Here is a 23,098-nt window from a genome sequence, read left to right on the forward strand (position 1 = left end):
GGTGAGTTAGGGAACCGGAGAGCAGTATGGGGAGCAGTGGGTGGGGATATGGAATGGGGTTAGAGCAGTGGGGGAGGATAAGGGATGACGGTATGGGTAGAGCAGCATAGGGGAGCAGTGGATGAGGCTAGGGGGTTGGGGTATGGGGCAGGGATAGGGCATTGGGAAGCAGTAGGGGAGATTAGGGGATGGGGTAGGGGGCAAGGATAGGGCATTGAGGAACAGTGGGTGAGACTAGGGGACGAGAATAGGGCATTGGGGAGCAGTAGGTGAGGCTAGGGGATGGGGTGGGGATAGGGCATTGGGGAGCAATGGGTGGGGATGGAGGATTCCTGCAAAGCCCAGCAATAGGTGGCTGAGGAGAGCAGATCCACGTGGCAGATGCCCCCTCCTCATGTATGTTCTGCTCCTGCTGCCGATGGCTGTGTGATCCTGGTTGTCTCTTAGTGTCTCGGGGTCACCCTCTGTAAAGTGGGGTCACTGGCACTCTCCTGCCTTCGTAAAGCACTTTGAGTTCGGGGGTGGAACGTATGGGTAGAAGAGCGAATGAGCAGAGCCCCGTAAACCCACAGATGTCCGCTTTATTTGGTATGTATACATTTGCAGTTACATAATGGGCTGTTGCTGGGTGATGGTGACGGTTGCTGCCAATGGGCTGTCACTGCCTGGGGGTAGCGCTGCTGTTGCCCTGGGCTGGGTGTGGAGCTGGGCTCTGGGTTGGGGGGTACCCGGCTGACAGGGGCTGGGCTCAGGGCTGTGGGGAGATGTGGTCGGGGGGTGCCCGGCTCAGAGGGGCTGGGGTCGGAGCTGGGGGTCAGGGTTGTGGGGGGGGATAGGGTTAGGGGGTGCCCGGCTCAGAGGGGCTGGGCTTGGAGCTGGGGATCACGGCTGTGGAGGCGATGGGGTCAGGGGGCACCCAGCTCAGAGGGGCTGGGCTCGGCGCTAGGGGTCAGGGCTGTGGGGGACGGGGTCAGGGGGTGCCCAGCTAAGAGGGGCTGGGCTTGGCGATGGGGGTCAGGGCTGTGGGGGGATGGGGTCGGGGGTGCCCGGCTCAGAGGGGCTGGGCTCGGCACTGGGGGTCAGGGTTGAGGGGGATGGGGTCGGGGGGGTGCCCGGCTCAGAGGGGCTGGGCTCGGAGCTAGGGGGTCAGGGCTGTGGGGTGGATGGGCTCGGGGGGTGCCCGGTTCAGAGGGGCTGGGCTCGGAGCTAGGGGGTCAGGGCTGTGGGGGATGGGGTCGGGGGGTGCCCGGCTCAGAGGGGCTGGGCTCAGAGAGGGGGTCAGGGCTGTGGGGAGGATGGGGTCGGGGGCTGGGCTTAGCGATGGGCATCAGGGCTGTGGGGGATGCGGTCCAGGGGGTGCCCGGCTCAGAGGGGCTGGGCTTGGCGATGGGCTGTGGGGTGGATGAGGTCGGGAGGTGCCCGGCTCAGAGGGGCTGGGCTCGGCGCTGGGGATCAGGGCTGTGGGGAGGATGGAGTCGGGGGGTGCCCGGCTCAGAGGGGCTGGGCTCGGAGCTGGGGGTCAGGGCTGTGGGGAGGATGGGGTCGGGGGGTGCCCGGCTCAGAGGGGCTGGGCTCGGAGCTGGAGGTTAGGGCTGTGGGAGGATGGGGTCAGGGGCTGCCCGGCTCAGAGGGGCTGGGCTCGGAGCTGGGGGTCAGGACTGTGGGGCATGGGGTCGGGGGTGTCCGGCTCAGAGGGGCTAGGCTCGGAGCTGGGGGTCAGGGCTGTGGGGGATGGGCCCGCCGCTCGGCTGCAGCTCGCAGCCCCGCCCCATTACCGGCTGAGACGCCGGGGGATGGGGGAAGACGGAGGTGGGGGGAGCCTCCGACATACTCATGGGGGCCCCTGCGGGGCCCGGGGAAATTGCTCCACTTGCCCTCCCCGGGCGGCCCTGACTCCGGGAGCCCCTCTCGCTGCCGCCGCAGCCCGGGCTCGGCTCCGGGGGACTCCGCTTCTCCCCTCCTCTCCTCACATACTCCGGGGGCCCGGGCCGCGAGAAGGGCTCCCGGAGTGTGGGGGGTGGGGGCAGGGCAGGGCAGGGAAATGGCGCCTGGGCTCAGGGCCGGCTTTAGAAAGAGTGGGGCCCGGTTCCTGGGGGCGGGGCTTGCCACAAGCCCCGCCCCCAGGAACCGAGCCACGCTCCAGCCGGGGTCACCGGGCTCAGGACCGGCCCGAAGTTGCACCGTGGGGGCCGGGCCAGGGGGGCCGGGACGGAGCCGCGGGGCCAGGCCCGAGCCGAGCCGGACCCGATCCCTGCGTTGGGGCGGGGGCAATAAGTGGCCCCATCGCGCGGCATGCCCGGCAGCGACGCCCTGCCCCCTTGGGCGGAGCCTGGCGCAGGCAGCGCTCGGGGTGGGGGCGGGGCACCGCTCCGCTCTCTTCAGCCCTCAGCAGCTGGGAGTCGGAAGCCAGGCGCGCGGCTGGAAATGGAGCCGTGGGCGGGGCCGCACCGCTCCAGGCTCTGATTGGCCGCCCGCTCCTCAGTGCCCACCCTCCTCAGTGCCCACCAGCAGGTGGCGCGCGGCTGTTCTCGGGCCTGGGGGGGCGGGGCGAGGCGAGCCGAGCGGCTTTCCCACCACGTGGGGCTGTGCCTGTAGTCAGCCCTGCGAGGGGAGGGGCGCTTTGGGGGAGCAGCCCCAGCGCGGGGCTCAGCAGCGCCTGACTCTGGCTGGGTTTGGGGGATGGCGCCACTCGGGGAGTCGGGGTTGGGGAGCTGCCTGGAGCTGCCTTCCCCATAGGATGTGGGGGAACAATAGAGCCATCTTCCCCCTAGGAACTGAGTGGGGGGAAGGGACTGAAGCTGCCTTCCCTATAGGAATTGGGCTGGGCTGGGGATGACTAAAGCGGTCTTCCCCATAGGAACTGGGGGGACTGGAGCCACCTTTCCTGTAGGAACTGGGAGCGGGGAGAACCGGTGCTGCCTTCCCTGTAGGAACTGGCGGGGGTGTTTTGTGGGAGCCACCTTCCCCATTGGAACTGAGGTGAGGGATTGGGGACAACGGCTGGAGCTGCCTTTCCCATAGGAACTGGTTGGGGGAAGGGACTGGAACCGCCTTCCCCATAGGAATTGGGAGGTCTGGGAGCTACATAGACCTCCAAATGGCCCTGTACCCACAGGCCACGGCATAGATGCTGAACTGCCCTGGAGGAGGAGAGGGTGACTGTCTGGTTGACATGCGCATACTGGGTACAAACCCCTTCCTTGTTGGAGCGAGCGATGTTAGATAGAAACGCTCTGGCGCCCTTCCTCACTCATCCTGTCCACTGGCTTATAATGTGGGTATTTTGAAAAGTGTATGCTGACACCTAGAATTGACAGGGCAGGCAGTATTGAAATGTGTTAGCTGGTCAAGCTGAAACTTTGGCTCTCCTCCTAAGCACCTTGTCTTTGCTTGGACCTTAGCCACATTTTTTAAAAGCACTTTGGTCCCATTTTCAGAAGCGACGGAGGTGCTTAAGAGCTTGTTTCATTGAAAGTTAATGGGCCTTAGGCTCTTAAGAGCCTGTCACTTTTGAAAATGAGATGTGGGCACCTAAGTCACTTAGGAAAATACAACTTCCCTGACTACACTCGAATTTAAAAATGTATTAGTTAAAACAGGCCCAGAGTATTACCCTGACTGCAATGGGACTACTTGTGGTATAAGGTACTATTCAATGTGAATGAAGGTATCACATTGACCCCTAAGCTGTACATTCTTTAGGGCAGGGGTCGTCTTTTCATTATATGTGTTTGCACAGTGTCTGATACGATGTGACCCTGATCCTGACTGGCCTCTACAGGCTATTGTAATAAAAGTAATCATAAAAAGGAGAAATGACCCGGAATGAGAAGTTCCTCCCTTCAGATGTGTGGGGCTTGGCGGGTCTGATGTTAGGATATCATTAGATGTAACATCCCAGTAATAAAAAGTCTTGGATTAGGAATCGTTGTTCAAGTGACCTGCCCCTCTTCAAACAACATATGTATGTGTGTGATTTATTATTTATTTTCGTTATTAACGGGAACAAGGATCTTAACTTATTCCCAGAGAAACCCATCCTCTTTTTCCTGCATCCAGATTGCTTCAGCCCCAATTTATTTCTGGTATTGAATAACCTCATGCACATACTGGGCCAATTTAATCCCAGGAGTATTTATTATTATTTACTATTTTTATTACAGTGGTGGCTTGGGGCCCAGCACTCCCTGGTGCTAGATGCTGTATGTACACATAGTAAAACACAGCCTATGCCATGAAGATCTTTCAATCTAAATAAACTAGACAAAGGATAGAAAAATTGTTCTCAGCTTTGGACAGATGGGAAACTAAGGCAGAGATTAAGGCCTTGTCTGTACTAGAAAAATTGCATTGGTTTGACTAAATTAAACTGGTGAAAATCCCTAATATAGAAGCACTTAAACTGGTTTTTCGTTGATTCCAAGGCCAAAAGGGGCCACCATGATCATCTAGTTTGACACAGGCTACCGCTAGAAAACCTTCCCTAAATAATTCTTAGAGCAGATCTTTTAGAAAAACATCCAATCTTGATATAAAAATTGCTAGGATTGAGAATCCACCACAACTCTTGATGTAAATTGTTCCAGTGATTAATTACCCTCACTGTTAAAAATTGATGCTTTATTTACAGTCTGAATTTGTTTAGCTTCAGCTTCCAGACATTGGATTGTGTTATACCTTTCTCTGCTAGATTGAAGAACCCATTATCAAATATTTGTTCCCCATGTAGGTACTTTTAAACTGTGATTAAGTCACCCCGTAATCTTTGGTTTGTTAAACTAAATAGATTGAGCTCCTTTAGTCTATCACTCTAAGATATGTTTTTCTAATCCTTTAATCATTCTCATGGCTCTTCTCTGAACCCTCCCTAATTATAGATTCATAGATTCTAGGACTGGAAGGGACCTCGAGAGGTCATCGAGTCCAGTCCCCTGCCCACATGGCAGGACCAAATACAGTCTAGACCATCCCTGATAGACATTTATCTAACCTACTCTTAAATATCTCCAGAGATGGAGATTCCACAACCTCCCTAGGCAATTTATTCCAGTGATTAACCACCCTGACAGTTAGGAACTTTTTCCTGATGTCCAACCTAGACCTCCCTTGCTGCAGTTTAAACCCATTGCTTCTTGTTCTATCCTTAGAGGCTAAGGTGAACAAGTTTTCTCCCTCCTCCTTATGACACCCTTTTAAATACCTGAAAACTGCTATCATGTCCCCTCTCCGTCTTCTCTTTTCCAAACTAAACAAACCCAATTCTTTCAGCCTTCCTTCATAAGTCATGTTCTCAAGACCTTTAATCATTCTTGTTGCTCTTCTCTAGACCCTTTCCAATTTCTCCACATCTTTTTTGAAATGCGGTGCCCAGAACTGGACACAATACTCCAGCTGAGGCCTAACCAGAGTAGAGCGGAAGAATGACTTCTCGTGTCTTGCTCACAACACACCTGTTAATACATCCCAGAATCATGTTTGCTTTTTTTGCAACACTGTTGACTCATATTTAGCTTGTGGTCCACTATAACCCCTAGATCCCTTTCTGCCGTACTCCTTCCTAGACAGTCTCTTCCCATTCTGTATGTGTGAAACTGATTTTTTTTCTTCCTAAGTGGAGCACTTTGCATTTGTCTTTGTTAAACTTCATCCTGTTTAACTCAGACCATTTCTCCTCATTTATTCTCCTCATTCTCATTTATCAACATCCTTGAATTGTGGACATCAGAACTGGACACAATATTCCAGTAACAGTTGCACCGGTCTGAAGATAGAAGTAAAACAGCTTCTTTACTCCAACTCAAGAGTCCCTTGATTATGTATCCCAGGATGGCACTAGCCCTTTTGGCCACAGCGTTGCACTGGGAACCTATATTCAGCTGATTATCCACCACAACTCACAAATCTTTTTCAGAGTCACTGCTTCCCAGGATAAAGTCCTCCATTGTGACTGACATTCTTTGTTCCTAGATGTATACATTTACCCATATTAAAACACATTGTTTGCTTGCACCCAGTTTACCAAGTGATCCAGATCATGCCGTATCAGTGATCTGTCCTCTCGCTGTTTACCTCTCTCCCCCAATTTTTGAGTTGTGTGCAAACTTTATCAGGTGATGATTTTGTTTTCTTCCGTTGATAAAAAGGTTAACTAGCATAAGGCCAAGAACTGACCCCACTAAAAACAATCCTGCTTATTTTGATTCCCTGTTTACAGTTAAATTTTGAGACCTATCAGTTTTTAATCCATTTAATGTGTGCCATATTAATTTTATATCATTCTAGTTTAACAAAATGTTGAGCAGTATCAAGTCAATTTAAGCATATGTCTTAGAAGTCTACTTTTAACCCTTGATTAATTCTACCAAAACAAGCTAAATTGATTTAGTCAGACTAATACCACTTTTCTGGCATAGGCAAGGTCTATGGGACTTGCAAAAGGTCACACTGAGCCAGCTCTCCTGAGCCCCAATCCAGTGTCTTAACCACAAAGTCATCTTTGCTCTCTGATTGAAATTAAGGGAGTTATCTGAGGGTATGTCTACACTATGAAATTAGGTCAATTTTATAGAAGTCGATTTTGAAATCGATTTTATACAGATGATAATCCTGAGTCTGCAGTAGCTCTTGTCACTTCTGCAGTCCAGCTCCACAGAGATGAGTGACTGCTGAATCTATGTAGCAACAGGTCTATGCCCCCGGCAGTAGATCCTCCGATGTTCCAGAAATCCTAAAACTGACCATCCGTTGCTGGTGTCCTCCATCTGCAGATAGAAGAGAGACAGTTAGTTATTATTTTGGGGCATGTATTAGTTTAGCCAAGGGAGAGTTTAAGGGCCTGGGCTTTATGCTCCCTTACTGGAATCTATTCGGGGGTAGTCATATTTGTAGTGTTCCTCATAGTGAATCTTCCCCCAGTTGTATCTATCCCTTAATAAATCTTCTTTCTGTTTAAGGTTAGATTCTTTCTATCCTTTAGGTCAATGCAGCACGGGTGGGAGGCACACAGATTTCTAATTCTCCCAGTTGATAGATGCTGGTAGGAGTCGAACCTGTTGTATGTGTCACTTCCTTATTATTCTACAGAGAGATTTGGGGTAACAAAACCCATGTGCAATGAGAATTACCTTTTAGTTTTACCATGACTGCTCTGAAATTTCAGTTTCCTTTTCTTTTACTTTCCTCCATCTTTGCACATTAGCTTACCCTTTCTGCCTTCTGAGAATCTTAGATTCCGACAATAGAAATGTACTAATTTCTCTCTCTCTCTCTAGTGGCTTGTCATACTTCACATAAAAGAGTTCTATAAAAAATACATTGATTGCGCGATGTTGACCTGTAGGAATGATGTTACACACTAAAAGTTACACCATTAGTTTGGGAGGAAAAGCAAGAAGGAAGGAAATAGAATTCACTGGAGACTACCACTCCCTAAAATAGAACTGTTACACTTTAAAGGATGGAGCTTCCGAATGGCTTCAGTAGACTGTCCTTTAAAACTTATTACCGGACAATGTTAACATCCCCACAAACTGGAAGTAAACACAGAATATTAGCTTCTGTGTTTTAAAACTCCTCTCCCGCTTGTTCATGCTTTTCATCGTTTTAATTAAAAAACGCGAAAACAAAATGTTAATCACCCTGCAAAGGGAATTATCAAAATTCTGCAACTACATGTTCTGAATGCTGCCAATCACCAGGCTAAACAGGGGTACTCAACACTGAAAACTAAGTTATATTTTTATTGTTAGGCTCTATCCTCTATTTTTATGTGGTCCTATTACAATATAATGCCACAGGAAGCATCAAACTATTAAACACCTCTGACATGTTGAGCTAGTCTACAGGGAGTGAAGCAAACATTGACCTTTTTCTAGAGAGCATAGTTTGCAAATTGCTACTATTGTCTTCTAATATTTTATATCCTTTGGGACAATATTAAAAGACCCCTAGTCATTGCCAAATTGCGCAAATAGAGTAAAAAAATGATACTTATTTGGTTTCCTATAGACTGGCTCCATGTTGCAGGGAGATCCTTGAATAATGTAATGCCTCCAACTGGCTAAACCATCATGTAAGAGCTGGAGTCAATTATCCGGGCTACATGTCTTGGAAACTAACAAAAACAGAAATGAGATTTTCAGTATTTGTGTGCTGAGTGCCCTTGTTAGTCTGGCAATTGAGGCATTCAGTGAATACAAGCTAAAGATGCCAGAATTTTGACAATTCTTTTAACAGCAGGAGCACATTTCAGGTCACCAAATTCTAAGATGAATTTGTCTGTCTGGAGCTTTTGACACCTGTTAACTCCCAACAATACTAAAAAAAGCTGAGTTCTCAGAAAGTTAAGTGCCAAGAAACAAAAATAGAGGGCTTTGTGAGTTTGTTTTGTTTGCTTAAGGACCTTGAACCTTCTGAACACTGCTAAAACTGTTAAATATCTGTGTCTTGAAAACATTTGGAATCGGAGTATTCCCTCTTTTGTAGCACATTCTTTCAATGCATATTTCCAGTATGAAGCCTGATTAACTTTTAACTGAAACCAATCATCTGATTAATAGCAGGAAAAATAGGAAATTAACATAACATGGAGCTGAATTTAACAGTGTGATCATAAGAAGATTTTTTACAAATCTATGGCAGCAAGGAATACTCCCAGTTTTACACACAGGAATGTCCTAAATCTCATATGTCGTTCATTCCTGGCAAAGTCTGTCCTTTGTCTACATATACTTCATTTCCCCCCCCAAATAGAACAGCAGTCAGTTACATAAGTGCTGGACTTATTTGTGTCAGATTTAACTACTGTATACAATAACTTTTAATGAAGCATTTCATCTTCCTATCTGAACAGTGGGCTAGATGAGCACCTTAATCATACTACCAATTACATCTGAAATGTCACAATACACAAAATATTTTAAAGCAATGCAAGACAAAATTTGCCCATGCAGATCTTTGTTTAGTTTTAATAAAATGTCTTGACTCAGAGGAACTTTCATACCAGGGCAAATGTGAAAGCGAGAACATTTTCTACACAAGCAAGCAATCCTTTTACAGTACTTTGCCTGAAGCTTGCTAAATCCCAGTTTCTACAGTTTTAAATGATCTAGGCTCAATCCTTCAAAGTCACTGGGAGTTTTGGGTGCCCAAGGACTGCAGCATCACTCTTTTTAACTATTATAAACTCTTTCTGGTTTTCAGCCTAGCTCCTCTTTCTGCTTAATTCTGCAGCGAAGTCATCATGAAATTCTTAGTCTGTTGCTTAGTAGAATCAATCGTGATATCATAAATTCAGCACTGCACTGTAGAAATATGGAGAAGATAGTGTTACCAGATGTGCCCATTACTTTGGGGTATGCTCATTTATTCGGGTTACTCTTCTGGGGAAGGGGATTCTGTAATCCTATCAATGTACTGCTTGTGTCACTTGTGTTTTCATATGGAGCTCTATTTCTCCCTTCTGCAAATTCCCTCCCAATGAAGCTATCCTGCAGGACCTAGGTTCCTAGGGCTGGGTTACTGCAGCCCCAGAACCAGATAAACACCCACCCACCCATACATACATTAACAGAGCAAGTCTGAGCAGACCGGGGCAATCAGCACTGTCAAGCTGACGCCTTATATGTCTCTGGACTCACTGGGCTGGATGAAGCAGCACTTTGAAGCTGCCTCTCCTTATATGCCCCTGGGCTCCATGGACTGGTTCAAGCAGCACTTTAGTTGTTACCCTTATGCATCCCAGATTCAGCAGGTCCCTATCCCCAATCTCACAACACAATTGTACTGGCAGTAACCTACTTGATGAGCAAACCCCACAGTATTTTGGGTGCTGCAGGGATCTTTAGCACAGGTAAAAGAAGCGTTGCTGTAGAGTGAATGGGGGAAGCTAAAAACACAAAAGAGTAAAGTTCAGCAAGAGAGAGAGAAGCAACCAACTTAACCATAAAAGTTATTTATTGAATAATAGTGATAACTACACAAGAGGGCTAAACCAACATAACCATACATTATTAAAGGTTAATACCTAAGGTAGAAAGGAAAACAGAGAGAGAGAAAGAGGTGGGGTCTCATCCACTCCATGAGGCTTGAATTGGTCAGGGTTCCCAGATGATGGTGGTAGCTGAGGGTCCTGAATGCTGGAGACAGGCAGAGCCCCCAGCACGATCAGTCAGGAGAAGATGGAGTTCCAGTGGAACTGATGCATAGTTTGGATCTAAGCATCAGAACCCTGACTAGAGGGTGAGTAGGGATTTTTGTAGAGAAAATACAATGGTTCAAGGGAGAACACTAGATTTGTTTATAGGTAAGGCTGATGACTCAAGGGTTTTCTTTAAAAAGAAGAACAGGAGTACTTGTGGCACCTTAGAGACTAACAAATTTATTAGAGCATAAGCTTTCGTGGACTACAGCCCACTTCTTCATTATGCAAGGGTTTTCTTTAGACTACTAGACAATAGGACCTGATCCCTCTGGGCTATGGGTGGTGTTTTCTTCCAGGGAGCTCACAATGCAACTAGGCTGCTTCAGTATTTGGATATCAATTAAGGATTCATTACTAGAATTGGTCTGATAATTGATGAGCTGGGTGTGTGTGCAGGCGTAGGTTCATTAGCATCTGGAGCAGAGATTCCCAGGATGCAGTGCTTCCCTGCTTTTTCTGGTCCCAGAATTCAGTGTGGTTCTCTGTTCTCCATTCTGTATGTAAACTGAGATGTCTTCCTGTCCCATCTTCCATGCAGATGAGGCTAGGGGAGTTGTCTCTGCTCTCCATTCTGTATGCTAATGGAGATGTCTTAATCTTGTCACCCTTGTCAGGAGGGGTCTAGATGTGTCTCCCAACGCCCTTCACTGCTCTCTGCAAGTTTTGTCCTCTGATATGTTTTGGTTTATGCAGAGGATGGGGGGAGGGTGTCTTTCATGAGTCAGGCTGGATACTGCACCCTGGTTCCCCAAGACCACAGAGGTGTCTGGTATCAAGTCCCCTCGTTGATGGGGTGCTTGCACTGAGCGAGTATCCCCATCACATCCTTCCTCCGTGGTACCGGGTCTGATCCTCCATCCATTGCAGCCGCCGCATCAGTCGTTGTATCCAACAAACCAGCAGAGCCAGAACAATTGCTAATATAATTTGGAAACAGATGATCACCACAATGGGGTGAAGCCTGAAATTTAAAAAACCTGTTGCTCTTGTAGATAAATCTCTGATAATTTTCATATGACTTTACATTGTGCCTCTTCATATAACCTTGTGGTGGGTCTACCCACGTGTAACCTCTGTTTTCATGGGACTTTGTATCAAAGCCTCATTTAGAAACTTTGCATTGCCCTTGGTATAATATTATAGCCCCTAAGGATAGAATAAGATAGAAGAAAAATTTCTTTTTGCTAGCAGTAGAACAAGAGCTCTCTCCCCCCCACACACACTCTTAATCAATTGCCCTGTTGAATGAATGAGGTGTGGATGAGCAAGGCATGAAAGGCAGCACCTCCAGACAGCCTCAACTGTTGGAGAGGGGCTGGGAGCCAGACCCAAGGACAATAAAACATGTCAAGTGGGCTCATTAAAGACAAGCAGACATACCGACGGCCTCGGGGGTTAGAAGCAAGCACCTTCTTTGGAAAAAGAAGAACAGGAGTACTTGTGGCACCTTAGAGACTAACAAATTTATTAGAGCATAAGCTTTCGTGGACTACAGCCCACTTCTTCGGATGCTTATGCTCTAATAAATTTGTTAGTCTCTAAGGTGCCACAAGTACCCCTGTTCTTCTTTTTGCGGATACAGACTAACACGGCTGTTACTCTGAAACCTTCTTTGGAAACACCCTCTTTGCAGCATTGGGACAACACTCAAAAGAAAGCAGCACAAAGGACCAATGGACACAGACACAGAGTTTGAATCTGGTATAGATTTGCATAAGAGGAAAGCTGCTATAAAAGTGAGGTGTCTTGCAGAGGACCCCGGGTCTCGTCTTGTCAACATGGGAGCATCGATCCGGATCGGCAGAAGCCCGACTCCACCCCCTCCCCCATCTAACTCACCTGGCCAGTGAAGTTAAGGGGAGCAACTAATTGGTAACAACAAGACGGAGTGTGTTTGTGTGTGTGTGTGTGAGTGTAAGTGTAATATATTATATGCATATAATACAGTGTTAATGAATACATGTATTACTAATAAATGTGGCGTTTTGTCTTATTCCCCCTGAAAAGATCCTGTGCAGTACTTTAAGTACAACATTTTGGTGGAGAATGCGAAAGGGGGAGCAAGCATAGAACCCACAGTTATTATAAAACTGGTGTGCACACCGCCAGCTTTAGCAAGCCTGGCACTATAGGAAAAAGAGCGTAAACTTTCAGTTAAAAGAAGAACAGGAGTACTTGTGGCACCTTAGAGACTAACAAATTTATTAGAGCATAAGCTTTCGTGGACTACAGCCCACTTCTTCGGATGCATAATTAACCAAACTCTGAAGGATATAGGAGTTTAGGTTTAAATTGTGTTATAGAGGTACATACACCCTTAGCCGTAGCAAGACTGAGCTAAAGAGGAAAACTTAGTGTTTCTCACTCTGATCCGGGGAAGGATCTAATCCGGGGAAGGATTTGTATAATTGGTGTATAAACCCTCGGTGGTAGCAGACCGAGTAATACAGAGGGAGGCTTAGCGTCTCTCCCTCTGGCCCAGAGTGGGTTAAAAACATAAGATGCAGATCTTGTTCTGTTAAACCAAACTCTGAAGGATATAGGAGTTTGGGCAGTGTAGTGTAATGTATGTTTGTTTGTTTTGTTTTTTTTGTAAGTAATATTGTGGTAATTTCACAATTTTGCAGAAAATGTTTAAGAAACAGAACCAGGAAGGGTGGGGGCTAGTTGGAAAGCCCACCCTCCTTGCTAAATTGGTAGTAAAACAAGGCTTGTGCCCATGGAAAAAAACTGTTTATTGAAAAAAGCAGAATCGGGCCCAGGCAAGCAATAGATAAAGAAACTGAAAAACAGGTTGGGTACAGAGAGTTAAAACAGCACTCTCAAATCTTACAGCAGCAGTAACATCAGGAGAAGAAACATTTGAGACCCCAGAAGGGGGCAGACCTTTGGGACCCCTCTGGAGATTGGGAAGGGGGATATTTGGGATATTTGGGTAAATTCCTCCTCCCAGGGCCAAAATGCCATTAAAACAGTTAACAACAGTGCCTGCTTCTGCCTCAGATCTCCAGGCCATGGCAAAATGGCTGGAGATTTTAAAACAGAATTTTTTTTCTAGATGGAGTGTTAACGCCCTTTTACTGAAAGAAAGGGAGAATTTACACTCACAAAAAATGCACCACTTAATTAGCATTTGTGCAGCCCCAAGTACCAAACACACTGTGGCAGAGACCAAGCAGGTTCTGCCAGGGTGAAAGCACTGTGCTAATTTGTTTCCAAGCTTCTATCTTTCAGGCTCTGGACCAGAACATCAGGAGAGCTGGTACTAGCTGAAGAGTTATAAAATTCCATGGTTATAGTGTCATGACAAAGTCTGTGTTCAGTGTTCTGTGTTGCATGTTCTGTGTCTGTCTCTATTGGTGTCCTGTGCTAGCATTGGGTCTAGAAAAAGGGGATACTACACTAGACAGGGCAAATGTCTTTTCCTTTCTCTACTTCCCCCATCTCCATCCAACTTATCAATCACCCCTTGTGTCCAAAAGACTTTGGTCCCCAGTGCATCAGGGTTATTTTGTTTTGTTTTGTTAGGTTCTCTAATAATCATTTTGTTGTTAATTTTTGTTCTTAATACATTTGTATTGTTGGTTACATTTGCTTGTATTATTATTAATTCCACACTTTCCTCTATGCACTCTAGTTCTATTTCCCCAAGCCCTGAAGGGTAGTTCTTGGGCCCCCATAACCTGTAAGACCTTGGCCCATAATTGTATGGCCCCATCTTTCAGGTCCCCAGAAACCTCTAAAAACAACTGTTAAAAATAGGGAATTCTACAACATTTTAGCAACTAAATGTTAGTTTAAGTCCAAATCAGCTTAACCTTGCATAACAACTGTGGTACTCCTACAAAATCTTATTTGTTGTGTGTGCTTAAGAAGGTCCTGACCTCAGTGACTTTTATTTTTTGATGGCTATTGCAGCATCAAACTTGGGCCTCATTTTGTTTGTCAATGTACCCAATTATTGTAATGGTAATGGTTTTGTTGTATTTCCAATTACTATAATTATAATTGTTTGCATTTGTGTTTATGTTATATCTGGTGTTTAGTCAATTGTAATGGTTTTAGTTATATTCACCTGGTTATAATTGTTTTGTTTGCAACAAATACAAAAGATTTATATGGTGACCACTCAAGAATTGTTCTTGAGAGGTCAAAAGGGGGACAATGGTAGATAAATCTCTGATAATTTTCATATGACTTTACATTGTGCCTCTTCATATAACCTTGTGGTGGGTCTACCCACGTGTAACCTCTTGTTTTCATGGGACTTTGTATCAAAGCCTCATTTAGAAACTTTGCATTGCCCTTGGTATAATATTATAGCCCCTAAGGATAGAATAAGATAGTGTTAATAAATACATGTATTACTAATAAATGTGGCGTTTTGTCTTATTCCCCCTGAAAAGATCCTGTGCAGTACTTTAAGTACAACACTCTGGGGCTCCACCCAAGCAAAGTCTCTCATCAAGAGTGATGGCCTGTGTTTTTACCTTAATGGCAATGAGACCCATTCCCAGTGAAATGGGGGAAACCTCCTTGTAGAGCTCAGGATAGGCATTTAAATGTTGTACAGTCCATATAGGCACAGAAAACTTAATATCACAACTAACAATGGTGGTTACATTATAGAAACAGCGATTAACGTAAGGCACCATAGGTGGACCCAATGTCCATTAATTAATACAATATTACATCTTGTCCTTACACACACACATGCTTTACCAATATAGACAATAACAGACCCCTCTTCCTAGATAAATCTAAGGAACGTTGAGACTTATTCCCAGGTTACCCATTCATCCCAACCCTTATGGCTAGTTCCAATCAGGGGAGCACATGCAGGTGCAATGTGAATTTAAACCAAATTGCTGGCATGAGCTCGTCACCACGTGTGCCCTTTAATGGAATTATCTAGTCTGGGGAACCTTGCTGAATCAAGTCATGTCCAGCTAAAGTCCAGTTCAGCAGTTCCCAGTTCACAACGAATTGTGTGATATTCTTGCCTGCTGGCGTGATCAGAGACAGCTGCAGTTCCTCTCCGGGTAACGGAGGTGTCTGAGTTCCAATGACAATGATGACAGGTAGGGGCGTGGTTGTTCTCCAAACAGCGGAGGAAACCAGGGCTACCCTGCACCTTCCGCCACCCCGGAGGCTGTCACTGGGTGTGTTTGATGGTGTACGTCCTGTTTGAGATTACAATGGCTTACAGAAGAATGGGATGGAGTCTGGGGTGGTCTTAGTTTCATAACAAAACTTGAGCGATTCTCCGGTGGCACTCTGCGTGCAATTGGCAACGCTTTCCCAGGGGCAACCCGAGGAGTTGCCAACAGCGTAGAACTGGTAGCGACACTGCAGGGCCAGGGGATTGCTCACATTCCCATAGAATCCATGCATGTGGCACAGCAGGTTGCCTTCCTGGGCTCCAGCTGGCAAGCACCTCCCGAGGTTCAGAGGGATCACAGATACAGCATAGAGCCTGGACAACATCAGACTTCAGACACTTACGAACAGCAAGGTGCTGGTGCACCGGTGGGATGTCATGGCTTGTGTACGGGACCTGTGAGGGGGCAGAGAAGAGAGAAAAACTTCCCACACTCCCCCCCGTATATACTGGGAGAGACTGGGACCAATATTACAGGGTGAACATGAAGCAGTGACCTACGTGAGGGTGGCCATAATAAGTTAAGGACTTTTCTGGCCTTTTCCTGTCTTAACATCGGGGTAGGCACTGACCAGCCCACTCGATGCGTATTTTTCAACGGCTCAAAGCCGTTCCTTCTTGCTGGCCAAGAAGGGTGGCCGACAGGGTGGAGAAGACAGTTTTGAGGGTCAGGTGGTTTGTCCTTCCATTCTTTGAGCTGTGAAGAATGAAAACATTTCCGCCAGGGTTTTCCATTTCTCCCATTCAGGATTTCTACCTGACACACACTGGGGCTGGCCCGATTCACAATAGAGCTGCAGCCATCCCAGGTGTGTGTAAAGAGCTGCTTAGCAGTGACAGAGGCAGTGTTGGTTTTAGCAGGGATGGTTTTCACCCTGGATTTTTCTAAAACAAAGTCAGTGGATTTATACACAGCTGAGAAACTTGGCAGCTAGAAACTGAACTAAATTCCTCAGCGCCTACACTGTTGCTCGCTGCAGGCAAGGATTCACTCTGAGCTAACTCAATCAACTCACTTCCACACCCTTCAGTTGCAGCAAACTGCTTGCAAAAGCTAGCATGAGGTTTTACTCCTTCAGGAGCACTTTTAGGTGACAATCCATTTCCCCCAGAAATTTTGTCCTTTCCCTTTTCAGCTAGGGGTTGCTCTACAGAAACATCTTCCTGAGCATCTTTCTGGGTTTCAGTTGAGTTCAGAACGACTTCTGAGACAACTGACATATCCTCAATCAGTATAAGCTGAGAGGCACATTCTGTTTGCTCCTCAGACAGAAGATTGGAGACAAATTCTCCCCCAACAGATAAACTGCCATTCTTAAAAAAAACAACAAGGAGTCTGGTGGCACCTTAAAGACTAACCGATTTATTTGGGCATAAGCTTTCGTGGGTAAAAACCTCACTTCTTCGGATGTTTTTGTAGATACAGACTAACATGGCTACCCCCTGATACTTGATGCCATTCTTAACATTCACAAGGTTTGGAATTTCCTCCCCTTTGTTCCCAGATAAACTTTTGGAGATTGGGGTAGCTCCCTCCATGGGCAAGTCATTACCCCCAACAGACACAGTCCTAAGAACACTTCCTTCCTGGGTTTTAGTTGAGTCCAGAATCACATCTGGCACAACTGACAAATCCTCAGTCAGCATAAACTGAGAGGTACTTTCTGCCTGTTCCACAGACAGAACACTGGAGACAGTTTCTCCCCTGGCAGTTAAACTGCTTTTCTGACTAGACAAACAGTTTGAACAGCCCTCCCCCTTGTCACAGACCACATGGCTTTTCACAGACAAACACTGGGAGATTGGGATGACTTTCTTAACAGGCAAATTGCCACTCCCAAGAGACAAAGCACTGGAGACAGTTTCTCCCTCATACCCGTTGAGCTGAACCTGTTTAGTGGTGGGTCTCCCTTCAGAGATCCTGTCCGCTGGCAATTGGGCTAACATCCCTGGGTTCCCCACTGTAGCCCTCACAGTGGGTCTCCTCCATACGTTGCACTGACGTCTTGCGATCAGCTGGGGAGGCCCGTGGGGAACCGGGCACCCCTACTAATCATCAGACTCCCAGAGCATCCACTCAAAAGAGGGCGCAGGGATCTGGCTTTGACAGGGAGTGGACGTGCGGGATGGACTCCGTACCGGGGCAGTGGGTTGTGGGGGAGCTCCCTGCATTTACTCCGTTTTCTGCATGATCTGAGACAAAGCATTAATCAGGATGCTGAGGGGCTGGTGATCATATTTTCCCATATCCTCCCCTAAATTCACCAGCTCCTTCCAAATCATGTTCCTAAGCGTCTGCTTGGGTCAGCGCTGGCCAGGGTTGTGGGAGGTAGGGGAATTAAGTTTGGGAGGGTGCCTGGCGGAGTGAGGACCATTATTTGTAAATGTGATAGCCTGCACGGGCTCTGAGGTAGTCTTTTTGCTGACTTGTCTTTTCAAGACACCAGTTTCTCGCAGCAAATCTCCTGCCTGTTTGATTTTTGCCACGAGTTCACTCCAGGTTAGGTGTTCTAAATCCACAGTCCCCATGGTCAATTTTGTCTGAGAATTTAGACCTGCATAAGTGCTCAGTACTAATTCGTGTCCCTTATACTGGAAAGTGATAATCCCATTCTCCTCTGTCTGGGGTAATGAATCAGAGAGAGCTGCCAGCATTTTCTTTCCAATTAGGTAAGCTTCCGGGGCCTCTCCTGGTTTCTGCTCTTCCATTATATACAGTTTCTTAAGGGAAGGTGCAGGCAGTAATATTTTAAGAGCACTTATCTAGAGTTACCATATTTTAAGCCTCCAAAAGGAGGACACACCACGGGGCCCCAGCCCCGCCCCTTCCCCCAAAGTCCCCGCCCCAACTCCGCCCCCTCCCCTGCTTCCCGCGAATATTTGATTCGCGGGAAGCCTGAAGCAGGTAAGGCGGGTGTGGGGGGAGGAGACGCGGCCCAGTCTGGCCCCCCCGGCGTCTCCAGCCTGGGTCAGCCTGCCCAGCACTGCCAGCCCCCGGCCGAGCACCCCCAGCCCGCCCAGCACCGCCGGCCCCCGGGCCCCCGGCCCGGCCTCGCCCCGGCTCCCGAGCCCCCGGCCCGGCCCCGCCGGCTCCCGGCCCCGAGCCCCCAAGCCCCCGGCCCGGCCGGCCCCGAGCCCCCGGCCCCGCCGGCCCCGAGCCGCCAGCCCGGCCCCGCCGACCGCCGGCTTCCGAGCCGCCGGCCCCCGAGCCCCCGGCCCGGCCGACTGCCGGCTTCCAAGCCCCCGACGCAGCCCGGCTGGCTTCCAAGCCCCCGGCGCAGCCTGGCCGACTGCCGGCTTCTGAACTCCTGGCCCGGCCCGGCCGACCGCCGGCCCCCGAGCCGCCAGCCCCCGAGCCCCCGGCCCCGCCGACCCCCGAGCCCCCAGCCCCACTGGCCTCTGAGCCCCCGAGCCCCCGGCCCGGCACCGCCAACCCCCGAGCCCCTGGCCCGGCCGACTGCCGGCTTCTGAGCCCCCGGCCCGGCCCCGCCAACCGCCGGCTCCCGAGCCCCCAGCCCCGCCAGGCCCCAAACCCCCGGCCCGGCACCGCCGGCCCCCATGTCCCGATTTTCCCGGACATGTCCGGATTTTTGGGATTTCCCCCCAGGCCAGGGATTTGGAGCCCAAAAAGCCGGACATGTCCGGGAAAATCCGGACGTATGGTAACCCTAACTTATCATCCATTCCCGGGGCCCGGTGGCAGTCCGCTCCCAAGGACCTATGCCTATCTCTAGAGCATCTGCATCACAAGGAGAGGTTTCAGAGTAGCAGCCGTGTTAGTCTGTATCCGCAAAAAGAACAGGAGTACTTGTGGCACCTTAGAGACTAACAAATTTATTAGAGCATAAGCTTTCGTGGACTACAGCCCACTTCTTACCAAGTGTAAGTATTCTCACACTTCTTACCAAACTGTCGGTACTGGGCTTTCTTGATTATCACTTCAAAAGTTTTTTTTCTCTTACTTAATTGGCCTCTCAGAGTTGGTAAGACAACTCCCACCTGTTTATGCTCTCTGTATGTGTGTATATATATCTCCTCAATATTTATTCCACTCTATATGCATCCGAAGAAGTGGGCTGTAGTCCACGAAAGCTTATGCTCTAATAAATTTGTTAGTCTCTAAGGTGCCACAAGTACTCCTGTTCTTTTTTCATAAAAGGAAAAAGATAGAGATGAGAGTTGGAATTGGTTAAATGGAATCAGTTACATACAGTAATGGCAAATTTCTTGGTTCAGGCTTGCAGCAGCGATAGAATAAACTGCAGGTTCAAATCAAGTCTCTGGAATACATCCCCCGCTGGGATGGGTCCTCAGTCCTTTGTTCAGAGCTTCAGTTTGTAGCAAAGTCCCTCCAGAGGTACAAAGCAGGATTGAAGACAAAATGGAGATGAGACATCAGCCTTATATAGTCTTTTCCAGGTGTAAGGACACCTCTTTGTTCTTACTGTGGAAAATTACAGCAAAATGGAGCCTGGAGTCACATGGGCCAGCCCCTGCATACTTTGCTGAGTCTCAAGGCATATTTTCCTTCTCAATGGGTCCATTGTATAGCTGATGGTCCTTAATGGGCCATCAAGCAGGCTAGGCAGAGCTAATACCAGCTTGTCTCAGATGTCACCCAGAAGCATAGCACAAGTTTGACATACAGACAGTACAGAGCCAGTATTCATAACTTCAACTACAAAACTGATACACACATATAGACAGCATAATCATAACCAGTAAACCATAACCTTGTCTTAGACACCCCATTTGATCCCTTTTATACAAGATTTGGGTGCCACTACAGGACCTTGGTTGCAACAATGATCTATATGGTCCCAGTTTATGTCAATAACGTCACACTCCCCCCTCACAGCCCCCTGGGGGAGGACGTAGGAATGTTGAAGGGGTGAGCAGTATCTGTATGTCATTGCTGCTAACCCCGCCCCCATGTTCCTCCACCGGGAGGGAGCAGGGAGAAATCTGGGCGCCTCCCACATGGCGCTCCCCTGCCAGCTGGGAGCAGTTTCTAACTACGCCGGCAGTGCACACCTCTGCACTGACGCATGACGCCCCTGATGCTCTGGGCAGTTGCCCGGGAGGCCCACCCGTAAGGCCGGCCCTGGAAGAGCAAACTGTGCCACAGAGCACACCTGTCCCTCCCACCCTCTCCCACACTACAGAAGAACTGGCACAAGGAAAAGCGAGGAGATGTGCTCTGTGGGTGAGATCCTCAGCTGGTGTGAATCAGCAAGTTTAGGCACCTGGTTTAGGGCAATAAGATCAGGAGTAGGGGGAGCTCGGAAGGCCTTCGAGCCAGGGGGTTTCTGAGGCCCGGGGTGGTATATTTCATAGGGCCCAGGCGTAATAGGGAAGGCTGAGACAAGGAAGTGGTTTGGGGATTGGGCTGGGGAGAGGGACTATCCGTATAATAATCAGGCTTTCAAGCAATGGCTCCCACCAGCTGAATGTGGAGAGGAGAACTGCTCCTCATCCTTCCCTTCCACAACACATGAGTGATCAGCTAATCCACATCGCTCACATTTCAGATAGGGAGTACTGAATAATTGCAGCAGAGGAAGAATGAACTGCAAATGAAAAAAAAACTGTGGGCACAATTTGCTAATAGCTAAATGTCTAGCCATCTGCCCTGTGTGGCCAATCTAATAGCTCGACATTTAGGGGGATGTTTTCAAAGGCATAAACGGTAGCAGTTAGACACCTAACTCATTGGGAGTTGTTGCTCTTGGCACTGAAGATCAGCCCCTTCATTTCTAGCACTTGCATTCTCCATTAATTACATCCCTAACACTGAAGGCAGTTTTTAAAACAAGTCCCATCTCTTGGGGAAGGGGCTCTTGAAAAACATTTGACAGCAGGTCCTTTGCTAATTTGGGGTTTGTTTGGATGGAGGTCCGTAGATGAGCAACGGAACATTCACAGGTTTTTCCATGTCACTGAGAAAAGTTTGTCTCTTATTCAGTGATTTTATTCTTCTTGCATGACTTTAAATAACAGCTACCACTGATCAGTCTCATTGTTAACCTCTTATCCCAGTCAAGTATTTGAAGTACTCTTGGAAACTGATATCAGACAGTCAGTTTGTACAGCCCATCTGTTCACTGTGGAAAGAGCTTGATTCATTAGGTCCTGTAGTCCTTACCATGATTGGGGAAAGACTGGAGTAAGTTCACTTCCAAAGGAGATCTCCGTATTTTAAAGACTGAAGATATTGATGGGAGGCCACTCTTTGTCTGGCCTTCCATTCACACATAGCTCAGAAAATACTCAAGGTGTGTGCTTTTTTTTCCTATTTAAATTTTTAATTAAAAGAGACATAGTGCAGCAGAGAGATACACCTGGAATATCATTAACGATAGATTGTCTTTTCTTTATCATAAAATATGGCGGTAACGCGTCTCCCTCCATCACCCCGATAGTTGGACCTCGTAGTCCACTGGCCCAGCTCGCCGGACTACCTCGAAGGGGCCCTGCCATTTGGCCAGAAGTTTCGACTCAGCCGAGGGCAGCAAGAACAACACCCGGTCTCCTGGGCCGAAACTCCGCCCCCTAGTCCCGCGGTTATAGAGGTGTTCTTGGCTCGCTTGGCCTGTATTAAGTTCTCCCGGGCAAAGGCCCTTAGTGTTTGGAGCCACTCTCGGATTTGTAATGCGTTCTGGGTGGTCCCGAGAACTCACATCTCCTGGGCTTCCCACTCCTCTTTCAGGAGATCCAAGATCCCCCTGGGCTGCCTTCCGTACAAGAGTTCAAAGGGCGAGAACCCTGTCGAGGCCTGGGGTAGCTCCCTTATGGCGAACAACAGTGCTGGCAACAGTGTATCCCAATGTGTAGGGTCCTCCTCCACGAACTTCCGTAGCATGGATTTCAAGGTGCCATTGAAACGTTCCACCAGGCCATCTGTCTGCGGATGGTAAACAAACGTCCAGAGCGTTTGTATGTGGAGGAGGCGACACAGTTCGGCTATCAGTTTGGAGGACACATTCGTGCCCTGGTCTGTCAGGATTTCCGCAGGTATCACGACTCTAGCAAAAATCTTAACTAGTTCATTAGCAATTGCAGGCGCTGTCACCATTTTTAGAGGAACGGCTTCCGGGTAACGTATCGTGTAGTCCACGATCACTAGGATGAAGCGATTCCCCATCTTGCTTCTTTCAAGGGGGCCGACTAGATCCATCCCAATCCATTCGAAGGGTATGCCGACAACCGGCATGGGTACCAGGGGTGCCCAGACTATCCCCTTCGGTCCTGCCAGCTGGCATTCCGGGCAAGACGCACAATAGTCCCGAACCTCTTGGTGTATGCCTGGCCAGAAGAACCGGCGAGCCACCCTCTGGAGGGTCTTCTCCCGCCCCAGGTGTCCTGCCCAGGGCTTTGCATGGGTTAGTTGTAGGAGGCCTTGCCGCAACCTCCTGCGAATCAAGAGCTGGCGGAACGTCTCTTGGGTCTAGAGTTCTTGGACGATCCGATATAGACGATCTCGCCATATCTCAAAGCGGGAGCCCTGTGGGGCTCACGGAGGCGGGTCTCCATTGGGGTCCGGGCTGGTGGCTTGTTCCCAGGCTCTACTTAGGGTTCAGTCTTCCCTCTTCTCCTGAACACAGTCCACGTCTCGCTCCAGTTCCACCTGGGCCTCTCCCACCGAACGGGACCTGGCTGCGGGACGAGTTGTGGGTATCTCCTCCGGTGCCAAGGTCCCTTCTCCGGGGTCGATCCTCGTCGTGCGCCCGAGCAGC

General features: G+C 48.5%; 1 long non-coding RNA gene across 2 annotated transcripts; it reads left to right on the top strand.

Moving 5' to 3' along the window:
• Positions 1-340: 340 nt before the first annotated feature.
• Positions 341-14,547, top strand: LOC128835383 (uncharacterized). Of its 2 annotated transcripts, none has more exons than XR_008444642.1 (2): positions 341-588; positions 11,784-14,547. It is a non-coding gene; the product is annotated as an uncharacterized LOC128835383 (long non-coding RNA). The 2 variants fall into 2 exon arrangements; XR_008444643.1 differs by having other exon boundaries at positions 11,835-14,547.
• The last annotated feature ends 8,551 nt before the right edge of the window (positions 14,548-23,098 follow it).

This window comes from Malaclemys terrapin, chromosome 4, assembly GCF_027887155.1.
Source record: "Malaclemys terrapin pileata isolate rMalTer1 chromosome 4, rMalTer1.hap1, whole genome shotgun sequence".
NCBI lineage: Eukaryota > Metazoa > Chordata > Testudines > Emydidae > Malaclemys > Malaclemys terrapin.